The 19,929-nt window shown below is 40.5% G+C and overlaps 1 protein-coding gene across 1 annotated transcript in view; it reads right to left on the reverse strand.

The window, feature by feature from the left end:
• The window catches only part of RIIAD1 (regulatory subunit of type II PKA R-subunit domain containing 1), a 52,256-nt gene that overhangs the window by 13,032 nt on the left and 19,295 nt on the right, over positions 1-19,929 (reverse strand).

A 19,929-nucleotide genomic window follows, 5' to 3' on the forward strand; every position in this document is an offset into this window, starting at 1 on the left:
CCCACAGTTGCTATGGACAAATTACTCAACAAGTTGATATGCCTTATGGTCTTAAAACTTACTAGGTATGCTAATAAAGCCCTCAGTACAAATAAGCACAATGGAGTCTACTTTTCTAAGGAGATCTGAATAAGGCCTAAGGGAAATTGTTGGAGAAAATGACGCTGTGATGAAAGGGAACTTCTGTTTTATTTCTTCAACCAGCTCCTGAAATTTTGAAAAAGAAAATACCTTGGTTTCCAGACCGAGGTTAAGATATGGGGCTAGTTCGTAGGTAATTACGGAATAGGAGATGAGGCAAGTAGATAGATGATAGTTCTGCGTAAGTTCAAGGTCCATTCCTGGAAAACAGACCAACTGTTGACAAGTGGATTGTGCCAGAGTCACTCAAATAAATATGAGATTTTGCAGTTTAGGAAGGATAAAGATGAGACCACTGACTCTATTGCTACCCTTACCAGAGAAATTGGTTTCTATCAATCAATCATCCTATGTGAGCTCACCTGCCTTGCCAAGCCAACTAACTACTTTCATCCACACAAAGCCATCCCTGCTATTGAGAGTTCTGTCATCAGTAGTTGCACTAATATCTGTATCCAACCTCACACTTGCCAGAACTCTGTAACAGGTGGAGCACTAGTATTGTTTGCAATTGCCATTTGATTGATTGTCAGATTTGCCATCAATCCCTGCTGTCCTTGAAATGGAAAGCTCACTTAATACTGCATCTTTCCACACCACCACCATCACCATGATGAAGCTCTCTGAAACAGCAACAGGAGCAACATTCCACAGAGCGAATCTCAAAAAGTGTCCAAATACTTGTCATGAGGTGAGTTCCCGGCAAAACAGACTGAGTTGGAGATTTGGGTGCAGGAAGTTTACTGGGGGCGTCCTCTAGATTAACACCTGTCAGGGAGTGAAGGAAGCAAAATTCGGTAGAGGGAGAAGTTGAGCTGATGCAGTCTCAACAAAGGCCTTAGTCCCCTGGGGAGCTCAAGCTAGGGTGGCTTGAGCTATCTAGGTGTGTACCATGTTGAGGCAGGTGGCCAGACCTATAGACCCCCACGCTGACAAGGAAAGGGTCTTGGGTGAGGTGACTGATTTCAGGCACAGGCAGTTCCCAGAGGGGAACTCAGATGAGAGCTGTGCACATTCTCAGCAGCTTGGGAAGTGAGTGCTTTGGTGCTGAAGGGAGCCATCTGGGCAGCATACCATAGTCTCCACTACAGTCCACTTCTTGTGCTGTCAGATCAGTTTGTTCATAAGTTCTAAAACGATCCCTTCAGGATCCTGATGGGCTTCCTTTCCTGGGAAAACTTGGAGGAAGATCTGGGACAGACTACAGCCCCTGCTGCTGTAGCTTAAGTCTACAACTGGTACTTACCTCCTACTACCCATTCTAGATTCTTCCCCTCACCTCCTCAATTTATACTTCTGTTAGCCCACATGGGGAATAAGCTATCTGTAGACCTTGAAGATGTTACCCAGGCACTGTGCCCCCTCTTAGTGGCGAGATGTGTGAGATACAAAATTTTCCCTTTACTTTGGAAGAAATGTCCTAGCATTGTCCAAACTACTGAATCTCTAAAAACTTCCCTGAACATTTGCAGGGTTTATGTACCACCACTTGAGAATGTTTATCCTATCAAGGCCTCCAGTGGACTTGCTATTTCTTGCTCATCCTGTACAATTACCATGATGTCATCAATAGAGTAATGTGGTATTCTGTGGAACGTCCAGATGGTCCAAATCTCTTCAGATTATATTATGACAGACGTGGGAGCATTTACATGTTTCAGGTGCAAGACTGTAAATTGTATTTTACTGCTCATCTCAATAGTGAAAGCAAACTTTGATCCTCGTTTCTTATAGAGATGGAAAAGTATATATTGCTCAGATTAACGGTCACCTACTGCCTACCTGAGGCTGTTAATCTGCTCCAGCAAAGAAACCACATTTGGCATGGCAGATAAAATTGAAATTACTTGACTGAGATTACCATAATCCACTGTCATTCTCCAGGAACTGTCTGGTTTTAGCAGAGGCCAGACTGGTGAATTAAATGGCATTATGGTGGGGACCACCATCCCTGCATGCTTTAGGTCTTCAAGAGGGGCACTAATGTGATATTTTTTAATTTATTATTTTAGCCTGAGATGGTGGAGGCAATTTCAGGAACTTCATGTTGGCCTTTCTCACTATGATAGCTCTTAACCTGTCGTGGTTAATGTAGGTCTACCAACTATCAACTATGTCCATCTCAACTGTCCAATTAAGGACAGGGGAAATGACCACTAGGTGGATCTGTGAACCCAGTAGACTTACTAAGAGCCAGACCTGGGCCTGGAATACATTTGTTACCTAGCCCCCATACACTGACACTCTAACAGGGGGCCATGATGTTTCAGATACTTGGTTTCAAAGTCAAATAGGACCCTGTATCCAACAGTCTTGAAATAGTTGGATATTCCTCTTTCTCCAAAGTGTATTATGCAAATAAATGGTCATAAGTCCCTACAGGATAGGACTGGGGGAATTATTACCTTATACTCTTGACATGATGTTTCATGGTCCTTTCTTCTAGGGACCTAGCATCTTCTTTCATTAGTTGTTTCCAGCTGAAAAACTGACTCAGAAAGATTTCCACTTCTACCCATAAAGGAATTACCACTACCCAAATCGCTCTCCCACTATAAATAACTATCAAGCCAGAAAAAAATATAAAAAGAAATGTTTATAGGGAATTGCGTGGCAGCCCACTGGTTAGGACAACACGCTTTCACTGCTGTGGGCCAAGGTTCGATCCCTGGTCGGGGAACTAAGATCCTGCAAGCCGCACGGTGCAGCCAGAAAAAGAAAGAAAGAAATGTTTATAGGTATTGGAAAGCAGGTAGGGCAGAACATTGTTAACTGAGAAAAGGGAAAGAAATGAGGTGAGCCCTTTGCCTGCCTGAGTTTACAGACTAGAGGTAGTTTCCTGCACTGTACTGATGTGAGCAGTGCAAAAGGGGGAACCCAAGTAAAGCCAGCAGTCTCAAAGTGAGTGGAGAAGACAGAGATTAGAGTTGATGGAGGATAAGTTAGCGAAAAATTGAGAAGCAGAACACTGTAGATGAGGGAATGATACATAGAGCTTTGAAGATCTGCGGCAGGGTCCCCTCAAGTCTTTGTCTGAATACTGATCTGTGCATGCATCAGGTGAAACTCCATGAGGCCAGGGAACTCGGCCTCCATGAAACTCCATGAGGTGGGGGAAACACCAGAAAGAAGTAAGCCAAACAATTCCCAGAGCTCACACAATATTGGGAATGTTTCGTGTTCCTGACAGCCAGTGTGGGTAGAGCACCAGGTAGAGTCCTCAAAAGGGCATTAGAATAAAGGCTACTCTGGACCATCATGCAAAGCTTGAAAGCAAGCCTTGAAAGGATCAAACTAATACCAAGTATGCCAGAACCAAGACCAACACTCATGAAAGAAATGCAACAAACAAAATCTAACACTAGGGACTTCCCTGATGGTCCAGCGGTTAAGACTCCATGCTCCCAATGCAAGGGGCCTGGGTTTGACCCCTGGTCAGGGAACTAGATCCTGCATGCCTCAATGAAAGATCCCACACGCCACAACAAAGACCCTGCATGTAGCAACTAAAAACCCAGTGCAGCCAAATAAATATTTGTTTAAAAATCTGGGACTTCCCTCGTGGTCCAGGGGTAAGAATCCACCTTCCAATGCAGGGGACGCGGGTTCGATCCCTGGTTGGGGAACTAAGATCCCACATACCACAGGGCAACTAAGCCCACGCGCCGCAACTACTGAGCCTGTGTGCCGCAAACTACAGAGCCCACGTGCTCTGGAGCCCACACGCCACAACTAGAGAGAGAAAACCCGCACACCACAACTAAAGAGAAGCCCTTGCACCCCAACAAAGAGCCCATGCATCGCAACAAAGATCCCGCATGCTGCAACTAAGACCTGATGCAGCCAAAAAATAAAAATAAACAGCTATATCTTAAAAAAAAAAAAAAACACTAAACAACATAAAATTCCCAATGTCTGATACCCATTTAAAATATTACCATAAAAAAGAGACATAAAGAGAGACAGGAAAATGTTACCCCAAACCAAGAGAAATCTTCCTAGAAATGACAGTGATGGTGGAATTAAAACAGTTATAAATATGCTTCATACATTTAAGACTAAAGGCAAATAAAATATAATGAGAGAAATGGAAAATAAGAAAGACCCAAATGGAACTTCTAGAGATGAAAAATACAATACCTGACATGAAAAATACACTGATGGAATTTTACTTCTAGGAAGGTAGAGTAGATATACTTTCACTATTCCTAGTACAACTATAAGCCCTAGAAATTATACATAAAACAAACATAAGCTAACTTTGAGAGGTGGAAAGAAGAAAGCAAACTGCCTAGGAATGGCAGGACCCAAGGAACAACACTGCAGTGAGTCCCTTGGGTTTTCTTTTTGCCTCATTTATCCCAGACTTGGAGCTGAAGAACCAGCAATTTGGAAATGCCAAATTGGGCCACAAATAAAATAAAAATAATAATAAGCCTCAATAAAAGCCTGCTCCTGCTAGCCAAAGGAAAGGGGCAGCCTAGCAAGAAAATTTTTAGACAATAACTGCTCCACTCTAGCCGAACACCACAGACAACACTGTGGTCCAACTGCCCACCATGCCAAGGCTGAGTGGGGAACCTAGACTTCCATCCTCACAAGGTTATAACAAGTGGCCCCAACACCCCTGCCAGGTGGTGTCACAGAAGATCAAATAGGGAACTATGACTTTCTTCCCCACCAGCCAGTAATGGGTCCTTCTACCCCTCCCTGGTGTCAGTAAAGACCATGGTGTCAGCGGGGAACCTGGAATTCACTCTCACCCGGCAGAAAAGAAGCACCCTTCTTCGTTCCTACATGGTTAAGTCAGAGGAGGCCTAGTAGAGAGTCAGCACTTTCACCATTACCCAGCAGTAATGAGGCCACATCCACCATAGTATCAGTGGAGACCATGCAGGGAGCTGGAACTCACACCCACACCTAACAGTAAAGAGAAGCTCTATGTCCCTTGGTTGTCAATGGAGGTGAAGTGTGAAATCTGAAACTCTACCTGGCAGCAGTGAAGACCTACTTCTCCCTTCTATGCCAAAGCAGTGTAAGAGAAAGTCAGTTAAAACAGAAGTCAGTTAAAACAGAAGTTTTAAATTAAGATTCAGAGTCTCATAATACAAAAATGTCCAGATTCCAATTTTTTAAAATCTCTCATCATACCATGAACCAAGATGATTTCAAACAATGATAAAAGACAATCAATAGATACCAGTACTGAGAGATATTAGAATTATCTGACATATTTTAAAGCAGCCATGATAAAAAGCCTTCAACAAACAATTATGAACATGCTTTAAACAAATGGGAAAAAAATAGCTTCAGCAAAGAAACAGAAGATATAAAGAAGAACCAAGTGGAAATATTAGAACTATAAAATGTAATAATGGAAATGAAAATTTCAGTGGATGGACTCAAGAGCAGAATGAAGAAGACAGAGGAAAGAATATCAGTGAGCTGAAAGACAGAACAATAGAAATTACCCAATATGAACAACACAGAGAAAATAGACTGGAAAAAAAAAAAAAAAAAAAGAATGGAGCCTCAGGGACCTGTGAGACTATAACAAAAGATCTAAGATTCCTGTCATTGGAGTCCCAGAAGGAGAGGAGAAAGAAAGCAGGGCTTAAAAAGTACCCAAAGGAATAATGGCTGAAAACTTCCCAGATTTGTTAAGAGACATAAACATACAAATTCAAGAAACTAAGCAAACCCCAAACAAGATAAACCCAAAGAAATCCACGCGAAGACAGATCATAATTAAACTTCTGAAATCTAAAGACAAAAAAATCTTGAAAACAGCTAAAGAAAAATGACACTTTACCTATAAGGGAAAAAAACAATTCAAATGATAGCAGATTTCTCATCAGAAACCATGGAGGCAGGAAGGAAGTGATACCCTATTTTTCAAATGTTGGATGAAAAGGACTGTTGACCAAGAATTCTATACCCAGAAAAAAATATCCTTCAGGAATGAAGGGGAAATTAAGACACTCTCAGACAAAGGAAAACTAAAAGTCTGTCACCAGTAGACTTACTACTCTAAAAGAATGGCTAAAGGAAGTTCTCTAAACAGAAGGGAAGCAATAAAAAAGAAACCTTGGAATATCTGGAAGGAAGAAATAGCAGGGATGGTGAAAATGTGGGTAAAATCAACAGACATTCCTTCTCCTCTTAAGTTTTCTAAATTATGTTTGACAGTTGAAAAAATTATAACACTGTCTGATCTGGTTCTAAAGGTATGTAGAGGAAATATGTTAAGCAATTATATTATAAATGAGAAAGAGAACAGAGAATTAAAGAGAGGTAGGGTTTCCATACTTCACTCAAACTGGTAAATAATGACATCAGTAGGCTATGATAAGTTATATATATATAATACATATAGCAGCCAATTTTTTTAAAAAAAAGCTATACAAGGAGATACACTCAAAAACAAAATGTAATTCTAAACAATTTTCAAGACCCTGATAAAAACCAGACAAAGATGTCACAAAGAAAGAAAACTACAGGCCAATAACACTGATGAACATAGACGCAAAAATCCTCAACAAAATACTAGCAAACAGAATCCAACAGCACATTAAAAGGATCATACACCATGATCAAGTGGGGTTTATCCCAGGAATGCAAGGATACTTCAATATACGCAAATCAATCAATGTGATACACCATATTAACAAACTGAAAAATAAAAACCATATGATCATCTCAACAGACGCAGAAAAAGCTTTTGACAAAATTCAACACCCATTTATGATAAAAACCCTCCAGAAAGTAGGCATAGAGGGAACTTACCTCAACATAATAAAGGCCATATATGACAAACCCACAGCCAACATCGTCCCCAATGGTGAAAAACTGAAACCATTTCCACTAAGATCAGGAACAAGACAAGGTTGCCCACTCTCAGTACTGTTATTCAACATAGTTTTGGAAGTTTTAGCCACAGCAATCAGAGAAGAAAAAGAAATAAAAGGAATCCAAATCAGAAAAGAAGAAGTAAAGCTGTCACTGTTTGCAGATGACATGATACTATACACAGAGAATCCTAAAGATGCTACCAGAAAACTACTAGAACTAATCAATGAATTTGGTAAAGTAGCAGGATACAAAATTAATGCACAGAAATCTCTTGCATTCCTATACACTAATGATGAAAACTCTGAAAGTGAAATTAAGAAAACACTCCCATTTACCACTGCAACAAAAAGAATAAAATACCTAGGAATAAACCTACCTAAGGAGACAAAAGACCTGTATGCAGAAAACTAAAAGACACTGATGAAAGAAATTAAAGATGATACAAACAGATGGAGAGATATACCACGTTCTTGGATTGGAAGAATCAACATTGTGAAAATGACTATATTATCCAAAGCAATCTACAGATTCAATGCAATCCCTATCAAACTACCGCTGGCATTTTTCACAGAACTAGAACAAAAAATTTCACAATTTATATGGAAACACAAAAGACCCCGAATAGCCAAAGCAATCTTGAGAAAGAGAAACAGAGCTGGAGGAATCAGGCTCCCTGATTTCAGACTATACTACAAACCTACAGTAATCAAGACAATATGGTGCTGGCACAAAAACAGAAATATAGATCAATGGAACAGGATAGAAAGCCCAGAGATAAACCCATGCACATATGGTCACCTTATCTTTGATAAAGGAGGCAAGAATATACAATGGAGAAAAGACAGCCTCTTCAATAAGTGGTGCTGGGAAAACTGGACAGCTACATGTAAAAGAATGAAATTAGAACACTCCCTAACACCATACACAAAAATAAACTCAAGATGGATTAAAGACCTAAATGTAAGGCCAGACACTATCAAACTCTTAGATGAAAACATAGGCAGAACACTCTATGACATAAATCACAGCAAGATCCTTTTTGACCCACCTCCTAGAGAAATGGAAATGAAAACAAAAACAAATGGGACCTAATGAAACTTAAAAGCTTTTGCACAGCAAAGGAAACCATAAACAAGATGAAAAGACAACCCTCAGAATGGGAGAAAATATTTGCAAATGAAGCAACTGACAAAGGGTTAATCTCCAAATTTTACAAGCAGCTCATGCAACTCAATATCAAAAAAACAAACAACCCAATCCAAAAATGGGCAGAAGACCTAAACAGACATTTCTCCAAATAAGATATACAGATTGCCAACAAACACATGAAAGAATACTCAGCATCACTAATCATTAGAGAAATGCAAGTCAAAACTACAATGAGGTATCACCTCACACCAGTCAGAATGGCCATCATCAAAAAATCTAGAAACAATAAATGCTGGAGAGGGTGTGGAGAAAAGGGAACCCTCTTGCACTGTTGGTGGGAATGTAAATTGATACAGCCACTATGGAGAACAGTATGGAGGTTCCTTAAAAAACTAAAAATAGAACTACCATACGACCCAGCAATCCCACTACTGGGCATATACCCTGAGAAAACCATAATTCAAAAAGAGTCATGTACCACAATGTTCATTGCAGCTCTATTTACAGTAGCCAGGACATGGAAGCAACCTAGGTGTCCATCGACAGATGAATGGATAAAGAAGATGTGGCACATATATACAATGGAATATTACTCAGCCATAAAAAGAAATGAAACTGAGTTATTTGTAGTGAAGTGGATGGACCTAGAGTCTGTCACACAGAGTGCAGTAAGTCAGAAAGAGAAAAACAAATACTGTATGCTAACACATATATATGGAATCTTAAAAAAAAAAAAAAAAAAGGTTCTGAAGAACCTAGGGGCAGGACAGGAATAAAGACGCAGACGTAGAGAATGGCCTTGAGGACACGGGGAGGGGGAAGGGTAAACTGGGACGAAGTGAGAGAGTGGCGTAGACTTATATATACTACCAAATGTAAAACAGATAGCTAGTGGGAAGCAGCTGCATAGCACAGGGAGATTAGCTCAGTGCTTTGTGACCGCCTAGAGGGGTGGGATATGGAGGGTGGGAGGGAGGGAGATGTAAGAGGGAAGAGATATGGGGATATATGTATATGTATAGCTGATTTACTTTGTTATAAAGCAGAAACTAACACACCATTGTAAAGCAATTATACTCCAATAAAGATGTTAAAAAATTTTTTAAATGAAAAAAAATTTTTTTTCAAGAAATCCTCAGGAAGTCAGGAAAAAGAAAACAGAACAAACAAAAATAAAAAATAAAATGGCAGACTTAAGCGCTACCATACCAATAAATACATTAAATGTAAATGGTCTAAATACACCAGTTAGAGACAGAGATCAACAGTGTGGATGAAAATAAATGTGACCCAACTATATACTGTCTACAGGAAACTCACTTTAAATATAATGATACAATGGGAGGAAGGGGAACTGGATGAAAACAGTCAATAAGTACAAACTTCCAGTTATAAGATAAATAAGTACTAGGGATGTAATGTACATGATAAATATAATTAACACTGGTGTATGTTATATATAAAAGTTAAGAGAGCAAATCCTAAGAGTTCTCATCACAAGGAAAAATATTTTTTTCTATTTCTTTCATTTTGTATATGAGATAATGGATGGTCACTAAGCTTACTGTGATAATCACTTCATGATGTATGTAAGTCACATCATTATGTTGTACACCTTAAACTTATACAGTGCTGTATGTCAATTATATCTCAATAAAACTGGAAGATATATATATATATATATATATATATATATATATATATATAATGATATAGGCAAGTTGAAAGTAAAAGGATGGGAAAAGTTATACCATGCAAATATTAAGCAATGGGAAGCAGGCATCATTGTATCAATATCAGATAAAGCAAACCTCAGAACAAAGAATTACCAGACACCAAGAAGATCATTACATAATAATAAAGGGACCAATCCACCAAGAAAACATAGCAATCCTAAATGCATATGCCCCAAACAAAAGAGCTGAAAAGCAAGTGAAGCAAAAGTGAACTGAACTAAAAAGAGAAGGAGACAAATCCACAATTAGATTTGGAGACTTAATACCCCTCTCTCAACAACTGATAGAACAACTAGATAGAAAATCAGCAAAGATACAGAAGAATTCAACAACACCATCAACCAACAGGACCTTATCAACATTTATAGAACACTCTAACCAACAACAGCAGAATACACATTTTTTTATTCTCCCACAGAATATATACCAACATAGGCCATATCCTGGCCCATAAAACCAATCTCAACTAATTTAAAAGAATTGAATCAAACAATGTGTCCTCTGACTACCACAAATCAAACTAGAAATCAATAATAGAAGCATAAGAGGAAAATCTCCAAATACTTAGAAACTGAACAATACACTTCTGAATAACCTATGGGTCAATGAAGAAGTTTCAAGAAAAAAAAATTTAATACATTGAACTGAATAAAAATGAAAACAACATATCAAAATTTGTGGCACACAGCTAAAGCAGTGCTAAGGGAAAATTATAGCACTAAACACATACATTAGAAAAGAAGAAAGGTCTAAAAATCAATCATCTAAACTCCCACCTCAAGAACCTAGAAAAAGAAGATAAAACTAAACCCATAACAAGCATGAGCAAGGAAATAAGAAAAAGATAAGAAAAAGAGCAGACGGTGCTTTGTGACCACCTAGACGGGTGGGATGGGGAGGGTGGGAGGGAGGGAGATGCAAGAGGGAAGAGATATGGGAACATATTGTATGTGTATAACTGATTCACTTTGTTATAAAGCAGAAGCTAACACACCATTGTAAGCCAATTATACTTCAATAAAGATGTTTAAAAAAAAAAAAAGAAAAGAAAAAGAGCAGAAATCAATGCAATTTATAAAAGAAAAATAGAGAATATCCATGAAACAAAGAGTTGGTTCTTTGAGGAAAAAAATCAATAAAATTGACAAACCACTAGGAAGAGTGACAAGAAAAAGACACAAATTACAAATATAGGAATGAAACATGGCATATCACTAAAGACCTCACAAATATCAAAAAGATAAGGGAGGGCTTCCCTGGTGGCACAGTGGTTAAGAATCTGCCTGCCAATGCAGGGGACATGGGTTCGAGCCCTGGTCCGGGAAGATCCCACATGCCACGGAGCAACTGAGCCTGCACTCTAGAGCCCGCGAACCACAACTACTGAGCCCGTGTGCCACAACTACTAAAGCCCGCACGCCCTAGAGCCCGTGCTCCACAACAAGAGAAGCCACCGTAATAAGAAGCCCGCACACTGCAATGAATAGTAGCACCCGCTCTCTGCAACTAAAGAAAGCCCGCGTGCAGTAACGAAGACTCAATGCAGCCAGAAATAAATAAATAAATTTATTTTTTTTTTTAAAAAGATAAGGGAATACTATGAACGCTATACACATAAATTTGAGAACTTAGACAAAACAGATTAAATCCTTGGCAAAAAACTATCACAATTAACCCAATATGAAATACATCATTTGAATAGACCTGTAACAATTAAGAAAATTAATAATTTTAAACTGCCCCCTTCTCGTCCCCACCAAAAAAAAAAAAAAACCTCTCCAGGCCCAGATAGTGTCTCTGGAGAATTCTGCCAAATGTTTAAAGAAAAATTAACACCAATTCTATATAATTTCTTTCACAAAATAGAAGAATTGCCTCCCAATTCATTTTATGAAGCTATATTACCCGGGGGGGTAGGGGGAGGGGACAGACAACAACAGTACAAAAAAAAAGATAAGTACAGACCAATATCTCTCATGAATATAAATCAAAAAATGCTGGGCTTCCCTGGTGGCGCAGTGGTTGAGAATCTGCCTGCCAATGCAGGGGACATGGGTTCGAGCCCTGGTCTGGGAAGATTCCACATGCTGCGGAGCAACTAGGCCCGTGAGCCACAATTGCTGAGCCTGTGCGTCTGGAACCTGTGCTCCACAAGAGAGGCTGCGATAGTGAGAGGCCTGCGCACCGCGATGAAGAGTGGCCCCCACTTGCCGCAACTAGAGAAAGCCCTCGCACAGAAACGAAGACCCAACACAGCCATAAATAAATAAATAAATAAATAAATAAATAAAATCCTTAACAAAGTATCAGCAAATAGATTTTAGCGATGTATAAAAAGATTTATACATCATGCCCAAGTGGAGTTTATTCCAGGGAGGCAAGTCTGGTTCAGTATTCAAAAATCAACCCATGTAATCTACCATTAAGACTCTGAAGAAAATCACATGATTACATCAATTGATTCAGAAGGATTATTTGACACAATTCAACACCCACTCAGGATTAAAAAAAAAATGATTCTCAGGAAAATAGGAATTCAGGGAAACCTCTTCAACTTGACAAGAGAACCTACAAAGCCTACAGCTAACATTATACTTAATGGTGAAAGTCTGAGTGAGCGCTTTCCTACTAAAATCAGGAACAAGGCAAGTATATTTGCTCTCATCCCTCTTGTTCAAAATAGTGCTGGCAGCTCTAGACAGTGCAATAAGGCAAGAAAGGGAAGTAAAAAGGCATATGGATTCAAAAAGAAAAAATAAAACTGTCCCCATTTGTAGATGCTGTAATTTTCTATGTATAAAATCTTAATGAATCTAACCAAAAAACTCCTAGGAACAAATTAATATGGTACACATACACACACACCCCATGGGGACACCAAAATTAAAAATACTATTTACAATTGCTCAAAAAACTGCTTAGGTATAAATAACAAAACAAATACAAATTTATATTCTAAAAACTATACAATGTTGATGAAATAAAGATCTAAATAAATGGAGAGACATTCTATGTTCATGGGTCAAAAGACTCAACTTAGTAAAGATGTCAATTTTTCCCCAAATTGATATGCAGGTTTAATGAAATTTACTATCAAAATTCCAACATTTTTTGTTGACATAAACAATATTGTTCCAAAATTTATTTGGAAGGCAAAGGAACTAGAATCGCTAAAATAATTTTGAAAAAGAACAATAAAGTGTACCCAATTTTAAGACTTATTATATAGCAACAATAATTAATGTTGTGTATTATAGGTGGAGGGATAGACACATCAATCAGTGGAACAGAATAGAGATCCCAGAAACAGACCCACACAAATATGCCCAACTTTTTTTTTCTTTTTTTTTTTGACAAAGATACCAAAGCAATTCAATGGAGGAAAGAGAGTTTTTGCAACAAATGATGCTGACGCAATTAGACAGCCATAGGCAAAAAATGAAACTCAACCTAAGTCTAATGCCTTATTCAAAAATTAATTCAGGACTTCCCTGGTGGCACAATGGTTAAGAATCTGCCTGCCAATGCAGGGGACACGGGTTCGAGCCCTGGTCCGGGAAGATCCCACATGCCATGGAGCAACTAAGCCCGTGCACCACAACTACTGAGCCTGCACTCTAGAGCCCGCGAGCCGTAACTACTGAGCCCACGTGCCACAACTACTGAAGCCCACGCGCCTAGAGCCCGTGCTCCACAACAAGAGAAGCCACTGCAGTAAGTCCATGCACCGCAATGAAGAGTAGCCCCCACTCGCTGCAACTAGAGAAAGCCGGCGCACAGCAACAAAGACCCAACGCAGCCATAAATTAATTTATTAAAAAAAATTAATTCAAAATGGTCACAGACTTAAATGTAAACCGTAAAATTATAAAACTTTCTTTTAAAAAGGAGAAAATCTTCAAGACGTGGAATTAGAGTTCTTAAATTTGACACCAAAAGCATGCTCTATAAAAGGAAAAATCAAGAATTCAGACCTCATCAAAGTTAAAAACTTGTGCTCCTGGAAAGCCCACGTGAAGAGGATGAAAAGACAAGCTACTGGGGAACAATATTTGCAAACCATATATCTAACATATCTAAATAAATACTCAAAGTAAAAAAATCCTCAAACAATCCAATCAGAAAACGGGCAAAAGACATGAGCATATATTTCACCAAAAAGGATATTATCAAGGGAAAGGAAACACATGGAAAGATGTTTAAGATAATTATCTAGAAAAATGCAAATTAAAACCACAATGAAATATTACTATATACCTATCAGAATGGCTAAAATAAAAAATTGTGACAACACCAAATCCTGGTGAGGATACAGAGAAACTGGTTATACACTGCTGGTAGGAAGGCAAAATGGGGTAGCCACTTTGAAAAAGAATTTGGTGGACTTCCCTGGTGGCACAGTAGTTAAGAATCTGCCTGCCAATGCAGGGGACATGGGTTTGATCTCTGGTCTGGGAAGATTCCACATGCCGCGGAGCAGCTAAGCCTGTGCACCACAACTACTGAAGCCTGTGCGCCTAGAGCCCGTGCTCCGCAAGAAGAGAAACCACCGCAGCAAGAGGCCCGCACACTGCAACGAAGAGTAGCCCCCGCTTGCCACAACTAGGGAAAGCCCATGCACAGCAACGAAGACCCAACGCAGCCAAAAATAAATAAATAAATAAATAAAATTAATTAAAGAAAGAAAATTTGGCAATTCCTTACAAAGTTAAACATACACTTACCATTTAACTCAGCAGTCCCAATCCCATGTATTTACTAAAGAGAAATAAAAAGTTACTAATAATATATATAATGTTCGTAGGAGCTTTATTTCCCCAAATGGAATAACCCACATGGCCATCAACTGCTGCATAGATAAAGAATGGACTACTACTCAGTAGATAAAGGAACAAACTAATGAGACATACAACACTGATAAATCTAAATATATGCTACATGAAAGAAGTTGGACACAAAACACTACATGCTGTATGATTCCATTTATGTGAAATTATTAAAAAGGCAAAATCTAGTGACAAAATATCAGTAGTAGCTAGGAGCCAGAGTTTTGGATGGGGATTGACTGCAAAGGGGCATGAGCAGTGATGGGCTGGTAAATGTTTAACCACCAGCTTTCAGTGAGGAGGGAGCCCTGGTTTGTGGCATTTGCCAGTGTCTATGGTGTAAATACCTCTTTCATTGTCAATTTCACATGAGCAATATGACATCACTGAACACTGAGTAGGGGAGAGAATGCTAGCTAACAATTGGATCCCACAATTGATGTAAGTTGGTTCCAGCACACCATGGGGCACGGGAGAATGTTGTGGGGCTGCAGAAATGTTACCTATCTTGTAGTGATGGTTAAACAACTGTATATATTTGAAAAACTTATTAAAGGTATTTTTTAAAATAAATTTATTTTACTTATTTATTTTTGGCTGCGTTGGGTCTTCGTTGCTGCACGCGGGCTCTCTAGTTGCGGTGAGCAGGGGCTACTCTTCGTTGCGGTGCGCGGGTTTCTCATTGCGGTGCCTTCTCTTGTTGCGGAGCACAGGCTCTAGGTGCATGGGCTTCAGTAGCTGTGGCTCGCGGACTCTAGAGCGCAGGCTCAGTAGTTGTGGCGCACGGGCTTAGTTGCTCCGCGGCATGTGGGATCTTCCCGGACCAGGGCTTGAACCCGTGTGCCCTGTGTTGGCAGGCGGATTCTTAACCACTGCGCCACCAGGGAAGCCCAAGGTATGTTTTAAATTGGTGAACTTAATGTAAATAAATTATACTTCAATAAAGATTTATTTTTTAAGCTGGCTCAGGTATAGAAACAGCAAGGAATGACAACTTTTTATCGGGGTGGCTGCCTCAGTCTCCTGGTCATCCATCCTCAATTACTCTTAATTGTACAGATTGGGCGATATCCTTGTTGAGTGCCACCTATCTTGTTCCCAAGAGAGCTGTATTTCATTAATGATCTCCAAAGCCCTCTGCCAGTCAGACCTTAGCTGCCTCTCCAACATTTCTGCTCAGTACAGTAATTCAGCCACTCTGATGTCAATGGCTAGGCACCCACCACCTGCCCGTTTCAGCGTCCTATGGTCCCCATTACTATCAGTGAGCCTGGTTCTGTGACAGTTCAGTCCTGGCTATGGAGCAAGGCCATCCCTGAGCTTCTCAACGAAACTGGTGCTCATCTCACAGCACATTCTTTCTCACTTCAGTAAATAAAATATCCTTTGGGCCCTCTGATAGAACATAATCATTTGGTGACTTTTCTGACTTGATGTAGCATATAAAACTGGCATATTCACTCTAACCTGCCAACTTTTTTGACCCCTTTGATACCTTCTTCCATCATATACCAAGTGGCCCCCACTCACAGCAACTAAAGAAAGCCCGCACGCAGCAACGAAGACCCAATGCGGCCAAAAATAAAAACAAATAAAATAAATTTAAAAAACAAAAAACTTATCTAGAGCTCTGCTACTCTTATAATTAAATCCTGAACTTTATTCTCAGCTTTTTGGGTCCTCTAGATGCAGGAAATAAAAGTCTCTTCACAAGCTGCCAAGGAGGGCCTCTGGCTTTCACAGGCTTCAATTAGTGACTATCACCCTCAGCCTTCCGCTGTCTTTCTCCACTGCACTGAGGGCCTCCAGCCACAGCCATCCAATTCCACTGTCTTTATAACTTCTCAAACCTGATGTATTTCCCCCACTAATGCATTCCCTCCCACCAGGATCCCATCCCAGTGCACCGCTAGTGAAAGTTTTGACAACTGCAGCCATCCAGTGCGCCAGGAGCCATCCATGCGCTACCCACCACCAGCGATTGGGTCCTCATTGCCAGCCGGCCGGCAGGTGATCTGGCTTTAAAGTCACATTTTGGAATCTGCTTCCTCAGTACTCTTGGCACCAACTGTTGCCAGGCTGGGTTCCCTGGGTAACATACTTTGAGATGGAGATTTGAGTAAAGGAAGTTTATTAGGGTGTGCTGTCAGGATCAACAACACCTGTGAGGAAGTGAAGGCCACAGGACTGGACAGAAGGAGCCATGGAGCTGTGGTGACCCTTCAGTGCTGTCCCCCATAGAGGCAAGGGAATCAGGCCTTTGAACTCCCATACTGACCAGTGAATACAGGCTGTCTAAGGATGGGGCACTACCTTGGATGATTTTTCAGTTGAGGGCAATTTCTAGAGGGGTCTCGGCTTAGAAATGTTAGCCACCAAAACTACCCACACCTTGCGCAGGAAGGAAGGCTACAGGGTTGAGTGCTTCAGTCCTAAGGAGGGGTATCTGGATGGCACACCATGGCATCCACTGTAGGACCTTTCAATGCGAGAAGTAGAATATGTATATATTTTCGATACTTCTCACCTAGGACAGCTATAGACAACTTCTCTCCCCTCGTAGATGGTTTGGTGTGTGGGGCCTCACGATCAGTTACTTTACCACTGGAAGGGTCGTCAGCCGCGGGGAGAAAAACGGTGTATTCCAAAACCAAATAGACATTGTATTAAGATCTTACTATATATTAGTCCTAACATCGCTATGAACTACTGAATACATGTGACCAAGAATACACTGTTCATCTTACCTTCCTCTCTAAGGGGTGGACTACTTTTCTTTACACTCAATAGATCTTCCCATAACATCTAGTGCAAGTCGATATACAGAACAGCAAACTGAAAAATGAAAATCATGGAGACGGAAATGACCTTGAATGAGAGAGATAGTTGGCACTCAAAATGTTTGTTGATAAACGAATGGATTTTGACCTCAGCTAGTTCGAATGATAGATCAATTGCCCAGAGGTGTACTACATCCATGTTCCTGAACTGTCATCCAGCCATTTTTTGTTCTCCAAGCTAAACGGGTCTAGGTATTTTTTTTCCTAGCGTGAAATACTGGAATCACATTAGATTGGAAATCAGGAGAGTGCAAGCCCCCTGTGCCACTCTGTCATCTGTGGATAAGTTTCTTCATCTGTAAAATAAGACTGGACTGGCTGATCTCTAAGGCAATTTCTACTTGAACAAATTCTACGATTCAGTCCTCCCCTTTGGCATCTGGTTTTCATTTCTCTAATCATAAAGTGTGGAAACAAAACGCAGTAACCCATTTAGCCTTTTTCCATCAGATTTAGTTTGCAGATACATCTTAATTGAACAATTAACCTATCCTACAGCTACCAGACAGCTATTAGGAGTTTGTTCTTCCAGTCTCCTGAGATGCGCTTATCGCTGCAATTCTTTGAGGGCTCTGTGCTGTCACTTATCCAGCCCAGTGACTGAAGAATAGGATACTTTGTGAAGTCCTGCTCCTGAAGGACCCGCCTCAGATTCCAGGCCACTTGGGGCCTGTGAGAGACGGGTCAGGAGTGTGACTAGTGAACTGTTGTCTTGGGCCTTGAAGAAGCTTTCTGGAGAAAGCACTAAGTCTTCAGTCTCACACAAAATAGCCCTAAACTCCAACATATCAACTTGCATTTAACTTTAGTGTACTCCCTCTTCTCCTTGTGACTCTCCTCAGTGACTGTCCCCTGTGCCAGGTTAAATTACTACCTCACTGAAACAATAGCTGCTATCTACGAAGGCCTACCATAGGCCAGACATGGGAATGGTGCCTGCATGTGTAATGACACCCCGCACAAGTCCACAAGGGACATGTTATCCCCCTTATAGATGAAGAAACTCAGCAACCCAAGGGGACAACAGGAATGCTTTAACAGTGCCAAGAGCCTGTTCTTTTTCAACAAGCATTTAGTGAAAAGCTACTGTATGCAAAGCACATTTGATTCTTTTGAATTAAAGCAGAATTTTCCCATGGATGCTGAAAACTTTCTGGGTTTGTATGTCCACATGCACGTGCCAGCCTGCTCCCAGGGAGCTGTTTTTACAAAGCAAATGTTAGGATTCATGGATTTCAGATTCACGATGACAACAATGCTCAAAGATAAAATCTAGTAGCATGCCCCACTTTTTTTTTTTTTTTTTTTTTTTAACAGATATGAAAACCAACGTACTACGAGACTGTTAGATAACAGTGATATCTAAGAAAAAAGTGAGGAAAGGCTTCAGGAAGAAGTTTCCTTGGAAGAAGCAAGACTTGCCCTTCAGATTTAATAACGGGGAGATATGATATTAGACAGTAACTTGATGCCTGTAACTCCTAATCATCTGTTAGCATTTAGCTCCCACGCTGGGAAACATTTTCTGGCCAAGCCCCCATCATGCCCACCTGCCACAACAGTGCCAGTCAGGTATCCCTCCTCTGTGCCCCTGCAGTGGCTTGCCCTTTTCTCTTATCATTTCACTTCTGAAACTGATTATAATTATCTGTTAATCCATCTCCACTCACTAGACTACAAGTTCCTTGAGGAAAGTGTATCTGACTTCCAAAAGTTTGCAGCCTGAGTATATAATGTACCCTAATATTTGTTGAATAAACGAGTGAATAAGTGATCAAACGAATGAATAATCAACCTTGCAAGGTTTCTTTCTTCTGACACTTCTAAGAAGGAAACATCTAAGGAGCTCATGAAACAGCACTGCCAGAGATTAGGCCCTGGATTTTGCAACTTCTGAAAGAACTTTCTATTACAGGAATCTGGAAATTTGTGAACATTCTCCCACTCCTAGCCCTGTTTCTCTTCCGCCTGCTCACTCCACCCAGGCCTGGAACGGGCATTCTCCGAGCGGAGCGGTGTCTCGCCCAGGAGAGGGCAGCAGAGGTCCGTCCAGGGAGATGAGAGCGACACGCTTTCCAGCTCTGGCCCTGCCTTCCCACCCAGTGAGAGCCAGCCGGAGGCCATCCTTGCTGCAAGCCTGTGACAGCTTCTGCTCCAACTGTGAGGACAGGAACCTGACACAGAGGTCACTCTAGGTCACGTGGTGGCAAAGTTAGGCCTGCCCATTAGTTCCCATTACTTCTGGACATCAGGGCCGATCTGCACAACATTTCCAAGAAGCCCCTAATGTTTTTTAGCCTAAAAGTAAAATAGACCCGAAGATATGGAAAATGTCAAACCCCTGGATGCTCAAGCGTCTCCCATTACAAAAGCCCGTCCTTGACA

This window comes from Balaenoptera borealis (assembly GCF_965194805.1).
Source record: "Balaenoptera borealis genome assembly, chromosome: 1".
In the NCBI taxonomy this organism is placed as follows: Eukaryota; Metazoa; Chordata; class Mammalia; order Artiodactyla; family Balaenopteridae; genus Balaenoptera; species Balaenoptera borealis.